The sequence below is a fragment of the Phalaenopsis equestris genome, unplaced genomic scaffold, assembly GCF_001263595.1.
Source record: "Phalaenopsis equestris unplaced genomic scaffold, ASM126359v1 Scaffold000096, whole genome shotgun sequence".
NCBI classification, from domain to species: domain Eukaryota; kingdom Viridiplantae; phylum Streptophyta; class Magnoliopsida; order Asparagales; family Orchidaceae; genus Phalaenopsis; species Phalaenopsis equestris.
In genome coordinates, this window is record NW_018164538.1 from 312,422 (window position 1) to 319,847 (window position 7,426).

The following is a 7,426-nucleotide window of genomic DNA, read 5'->3' on the forward strand; positions in this document are numbered from 1 at the left end:
TAAATCCTATTGAGAGGTGGATTTATTCCGTTGTGACTCACAAACTCCGAAGCCGGAGATAAATTCATATTCATCGGATTTGATAAATCTCACTTAACGTAAATCTAAGTTACAGTCAAAGCCAAACCAATGTTTTAAAAATCGGACCGAGCGGACCGGTTCGTCCGTGAATCAGTTGGTGGTCCGGTTTTGGTTGGGCTGAAAACCGGCTCTGCATTGAACTGGAATGAACTGACTGGAACTGGCGGTAGAACCAATCAACTGGCTAGAGCTGGTGGTTGGACCGGTTAAAGTGTAATTTTTATCGTATGTCATATTTTTATTGGAAATCATGAAGAACGGTTTGAATATTTTGATATCATCAAGAATTTGTCTTCCTCTAATTATCCTCAGCTTGATTTTCTCCTTACCTTTTATGAAATATGCATGATTATTCGTCTATTATATTTTTGTTTTTACCTTTTTATTTTCTTAGTTATGTTTGAAAATTGGCGTATGAAAAGAGATGAGGAGGAGAAAATATTTGTTGCTTTATATACATAGGGAGTCTATATAAATATAGCTAGCTAAGAGATTACATCCTTAAAATAGATATTAAGCTCATAAATAACCACATATATCGACCTTATTCAGGCTCGATATTAGCCCCCCTCGCAAGCTTACAATGTATGGTGGAGATATTGTTAGTTTACTCCGAACAATGAAACCCTGGAGCAGGAAGGGCCTTGGTAAGTATATCCACTAGTTGCTCCTCCGATGGCACATATATTAGGGTAATTGCATTACAATGGATATGATCCTGAATGATAAAATAGTTTATTTCAATATGCTTAGTTCGAGCATGAAAGATAGGGTTCTGAGGTATTGCCATGACAAATCTATTATCACGGTGAATTGTGGTAGGTGTAGAGGTGAAAACATGCAGAAGATGTCAGAGCAATATAACATTATCACTGCTGATGATAGAGCTCGATATTCCGCCTCAGTTGATGATATAGCAACTGTTGGTTGTTTTTTCACATTTCACGAGAGAAGAGGACCTATGAATGTGCAATACCCTGTAATAGATTTCATGTCCTTCACGTCACTGATCTGACTTGCATCGACATAAGTATGAACAGTGAGAGCCATGAATATATTGTAGGAGGTGTGTAAGATGTTGATAATGTGACTGAAGAGGGTGTTGAAGGTGTTGAGAGAGAGAGAGAGAGAGTTAACGACAACCATAACCTCTGGTCTAGTCAATGTAAGATAATGGAGTGAGCCAACTAGTTGCCTGTATAGAGAGGGATTTAGAAAGAGATCTAGAGAATCTGATAAATCTTTGGAAGCTATGGTTTATAGAGTAGAGGTTGGTTTACATGTTGACATTCTCGCTCGACGGAGAATGTGGTAAACATAACTAGTTTGATTGAGATGATAAACATATGAAATGAGAATAATGTTGATCCTGAGGAAAGTAGAAAACAAGTCTGAAAATTTCATAGTGAAGTGATGTTGTAGGTCATGTTGAAGTTGGTGCATTAGCCCGAGATCATCCACAATTAGAAGATTATCATCAAAATAAAGCAGAAAATACAATATGTGAGAGTTGTGATGATAAATGTATGGATATGGATTGATAGGATTTGTGATGAACCCAAATTTAAGGAGATGGGTGGTAAAAGTGTTGTTCCACTGCCGTGGTGCCTCTTTGAGACTTTACAGAGATATTTATAGTAGACATACATGATTTTGGTAGATGAAGTCTTTGTAACCTGGTGGTTGATGCATATATACCTTCTCTTCAAGCTGACCATATAGGAATGCATTGGATACTTTTTTTTTGAAACACACGCCATTTAAAGTGAAGAGAAATGATGGGTAGTAAACGTATAATAGGAATTTTGGTGACGGGATTGAAGGTATCTGTATAATTAATTCCATGTCAAGAAAGAAAGAATGAGGAAGAAAGAAATCTTGATGAGAACTTCAAGAAACCTGCTCTGTTACCATGAAAAGTGGCGTAAGAAAGGAGATGAGGAGAAAATATCTGTAACTTTCGAATAGTCCCAAGAGTTAATTACATCCCCTTTATATATATGGGGAGTCTATATGCATATATCTAGCTAAGATATTTCATCCAGAAAATAGAACCTAAGCTCATAAATAATAGCCCACATATATCCACCTTATTCAGGCTCCATATTTATGTTTCTTTATTGCTGACCTTTCATACAGAATTTCATCTAATTTTTATGTTATTCAAGTCATATTGAATATTTTTTTTATATTTATGACGTTATCCAATTCAACCCTGGTTTAACTGTTGAATCTTGAACCTCCTCTACCGGTTCAATGTCCGGTCTTATTTTCTGAACCTTGAGCCAATCACCGCGTAAAGGTTAGATTTATTTATTTATTATTATTATAATTATTTTTTGTAGGAGTGGTTAACTTAACAAACCTAATTTTTTCCAAAGAAAGCACTATATAAAATAAGCTGCGCAATTTTTAAATGAACAATAATAATAAGCTATACAATGTTTACGAAGTGCTTCATCAATGGCTTCTTTTGATAATTATATCATCTTTCTCGTTTGCTTTAGATTTTACACATCTTATGCTTGTTATAAAATTTCACAATTAAATCACAATGAAAATTGCAAATTGCAACTTTGTCGACATTAATCGAAATCCTTCATTCATATTTGATAAATCTTTTATGGTCTTTAAAGGATTCAGTAATTGGCAAAGTGTTCCAATTCAAAATTAAAGATTTTAATTTTAGTTTGGGCCAACTATGAGTTGAGCTGTGTTTCAATTTCTTTCAAATAAATTTTATTTATTTTATAAAATAGTTATTAATTATGGATATATTTTTAAAATATTCAGAATATATTTATAAACTATTATGACAGATAGTAGTTTTGAATGCATATACATAGGGGTGTAAATGAAACTAGTCGGGACCATGAGCTCGAGCTTAATTCTATTAGTTAAAGCCAGTTCATGCGCATTAGATGATAAATAATAAGTATTCACTTGATATAAAATATAAGATATTATTTTTACTCTTTCGGTAATTTAAGAAAAATCTTGAATTTAACTATATTTTGAGTATGGTTTATTATTTTTTAAACCATTCACCACACGAGCGAACGAGTGGGGGGTGGCTTGGGCTTGACTTGTTAGTTCATTGGGCTCGCCAGTTTTCAAGTCGAGCCCAAGGCGGCTCATGAGTTGGCTTAACTCACTTACACCGTACATTCATATAGAGTATTTTCTTCAGTCGATTAAAATTTCATTTCAAGATTAATATTCTGTTCAAAATTAGATTTTTCTTTTTTCATTTTTATCTTCTTTCTAACTAATCAAATTTTATAAATTCAAATTAATCCAAAATAAGTTTTTTAAGTGCTCATATTATTTTTTAAGTTGAATTTAACTTCCTACCCATGTTGCTAATAATTTTTATTTTTTTTATTTATTTGATTTGATGGAAATTAAAACTAATTTCAAAATTAAAGATTAAACTTTACGTGAATTACACCATAAGAATAGAGCGTAAATGAGCGGAGAGAGAGAGAGTGAGAGAAAGAAATGAACAGTAATGAATAATGTTCAATAATGTCCATTTTTTGTAAAATGTTTCATCTATTTATAATAGAGATAATATAATGATAATATTATATTTTTACCCCCGTTTGAAAATTATTTGTATTAAGTTATTTCTGATATTTTACAAGCATGGACTTACTGTCTGTCTGCTTCTGTCTCCGCCGACTAAGCTTAGTTGACTTCGGGTTGACATGATCAGCTCAGTTAGCCGAGCTTGGTTGGTTGGTTCAATCGGCCGATCCAACATGGTTGAATATCTTTGATTCCTATTGAGGAGTTTGTGGGGTCTCCATGTGGTCATCAGAGATACTTTGCGGAACTGCATCTTTCATTAAGTCAACTCTACTATGCGGTAGACCATCACATCGAGCCAACTTTCCAACAGTGGATTGCTTCAACGCTCTTTCGTCTCATTTCCGATTGGATGACTTGTACTTGAATCACACTATCTCTTTCTTGTATGTCTTTTGGCTCCGCCGGTTTTGGTCCAGTTAGCTTGGCTAGCTTGACTTTGCTCGTTGGATTATGTTTTTCTCTCAATCTTCTAATATTAGTTACGCCTCTATCGTACTCTTCTCTTATGGACTGTTAGATCTATTTTAAATCAATGCAGACATCTTTTTGATGTAAATAAAGAATCAAGTTTTTAACATTAAAAAAAAAAAAATCATTATATTAAAATTGAACTGAATTAGCCAAATGTGTTTGGCTTAGTTGATTTTTATCATATTTGATCAAGTCATGCACACTGAGAAATGCTACATTGTCCCATGCACCCTAACAAAATATATCAATGTGATGACATCAAAAGAAAGTGATAAAAAAGGGGGGAGAAAATATAATAATCTCATTTAGCTATACATTATACTCAAAACTCTTATCCTAATAAATTTGCAAGCTCTTGAGGTGGAAGATAAAATGATTATATATTAATTAAATCATTATAATTAATTTTTTTTAATTACTTAATATTAATCGGACTCCCATTTCAACTATATGAATGGGTCAAATATTTTTAAAATAAATAAAATAAAATATTAAATGGTTCAGATAGATTACTAAATATTTTTAATGTGGTTGACAAAGTTCCCTGCGAGGTGGCATCTATGTAAAATTTTAATTCTTAAAATAAATTTTGATTTATTTGTTTTTTTCTAGCGGACTGAGCTCTGCGTGCCGGCATGTTTGACTTGATTCAATGTCAATGGATAGAAGCTATGCAAATAATCATAATTAATGAGATTAATTTTCCACGTGTGGGGAATATATAATATCATGATAGCAAATTTATTTTTGTGCCTTCAAAATTGCATATAGACCTTTCTATATTTTTCAGGCTTACATACATAGCTTGAAGGAAATCTCGATACAAAACAAAACCCGTAAAGAGAAAAAATCGCCTAGCTTAGCCAAATTCAGAACAATCCAATATGAATTGGAGATTACCCGTAAAGGACCTTGTCGCATGGGAGGAAAATAACTACACTGCTCTTCAATGTACTATAATTGCAGCACAAAAGTGAGGCATGTTTGCGGCCGGGGACGGTTTCTAAAACTCCAATACGCTATTCTCGAGGTAGTCGCTGCATAGTCTAATGGATGACGTATTGCTCCGTGGGGCGCAACACTGTTTCACAACACACATTGAGATTCTGCAACACATATTATGATACTGCAAGGAATTTTGTTGCAATGGGCAGGGGGCGGCCGATGGTTTTCGATGATGGTTGATGGTTGTAGAAGCGGGTGATGTTAACTAGACATCTTACTAATGCACAGGGGTTTAGTTCCATCTCTTTCAAGCTCTGGTATTCCTCTAGTTCAAGGTCTAAGTCCCCTCTCAATGAAAGAGAAGCACTCTATTTATAGAGTGTGGGAGAGGCCTATTGACGATAATAAAATAATATGTATCACACCAATGGATGACACAGAGAGATCTTCTCAATGGGGTGGTGTTCTGCTGATATTAAGGGCTTTAATGGTGTTGAAATTGAGTGAAATTGGGTTCTATTAATGGCATCTTGTTGAGGTGTGAGGAAAGAATTGAAGTCTCCTTAACGTGCGTTCTAAAAGGAATTATTTGTGAAGAATAAGTTTAGAACTCCCTGCCACGCATTTTGGATGATATTTTTCAGTCTTGTAAGATGAAGACACCTGGTGAAGCCCACCCCTTGAAAATTAAAGAAAGATTCAGAATCCTGAGGTGGTGGCATTGACCTTACTGCAAAGGTTAGGCATTGGTGAAGGCTAGAGCCGCTAGATTATGGTGGTCTAGGGACGGTGACAGTGGTGGTTCAATGATGATGGTGGTGGTATTTGTGCTGCTGTGGCCTGACAACGTCGATAGTGGTGGCCAAACAATGGTGGTCCAATGACGACGGTGGTGGCCAGACAACAGTGGTCAAGTGGCGGTCGTGGCCAGGCAATGGTGGTCTGACGACAGCGACCGCCCAACGACAGCTGTGGAGCTCAGGAACTTAGAGCTCTTTCAGCTTTCTCTTATAGTTCTAGGTCCTCTCTTATGAAGAATGTGCATAGATTTTGAAGGCCCAAAGTGATTCCCTTGATCAAATGTAGTTTTATGAATATTTGAATGCCTTAATAAAATCAGAATTAAGTGATCTTAGGTTCGTTGGATTCGACTTGTTGAGAAACTTGATTTGATTATGAACTTGTCATATTTAGATATCATTATCTCCCAAAGCATGTTAAAAAGCTTCTCTTTTTGCTTCAAGTGCATTATTTGGCTCACTTGGGCTTAGATTGAATCATTTTTTACTGTTTTGTTCATCTTATGGAGACACTTCCCTTGATCATAAATTGAAGTGCACACATTTCCAAATTGGATTTTTAAAGCATTCGATCCAAATATGCACCGAGATTCATGCGAATCAATATGATTTTAAGAACATATCAAATCTAAAAGTTACCACTTTTTCAGCAATCATTATCATGATATTAAATGATTATCAAGGGAAAAACAAATTTAACCTTTTCATTTGTCATATCATAAATCATTTTCCAACAAACATAAGCTATTTTAGTGGAATAATAATCAATAAGTAAGATATGCAGATACTCCAATTTGGAGAAATTAGGAGATTCAATTCACACAAGCCTATAAAAAACAGAACATTTACATATGTATCACTCTGTTCTCTTGTATTTACATATCTAATGCCAAAACATCCATTTTTACACACACATAACTTCATCAATGCATGAAAAATTGTATTTCAACGTTAAAAGGTGGTATTTTTTATCTGACATGAAAGATTTGGGTGCCATAAATGTAAAAAAGAAAACTTTAGGTGTTAGATTTGTAAATACATAAGAATTGGGTGGTAGGTTTGTAAAAGCCCCAAGCTAAATTTTATTTCCAAGACTCTTTCATCATTTGTATTTTACCCACAACTTAATCATCGACGTTGTCTCTATTTCATTGAAGAAAACAAATGAAATTTTCTAAAAATAGAATAATCATAAATTACAGAGGTTGACAGCAAGAGTAAAACAGAGTTTAGTGGTTTCGCTAATGACAATGCTTAATTATCATCTTAAGCACGATGATGATTAATTAATTAAGCCATTAAGTTAATCACAGCTGTAAAGTTGTGATTCTTAAGTGGGTGCTTATCATTTTTCAAGATATTACTTTAATTAAATATTTAACAGAATGAATATTAATTAAAATGGAAATTACTTTTTAGTCATTAGGCATTAATAATTTATTTAATTTACTGGAAAATTACAGCTTTACAAATTACAACATGATAAATGGTTTTAAGTCTCGCAAAAATCAGAAATTCAAATAGTTTTTTTTTTT

At 33.9% G+C, this 7,426-nt stretch overlaps 1 protein-coding gene across 2 annotated transcripts in view; it reads left to right on the forward strand.

Moving 5' to 3' along the window:
• The window catches only part of LOC110020422 (probable serine/threonine-protein kinase PBL21), a 22,390-nt gene that overhangs the window by 14,006 nt on the left and 958 nt on the right, over window positions 1-7,426 (forward strand). The gene's annotated exons all lie outside the window — the stretch shown is intronic.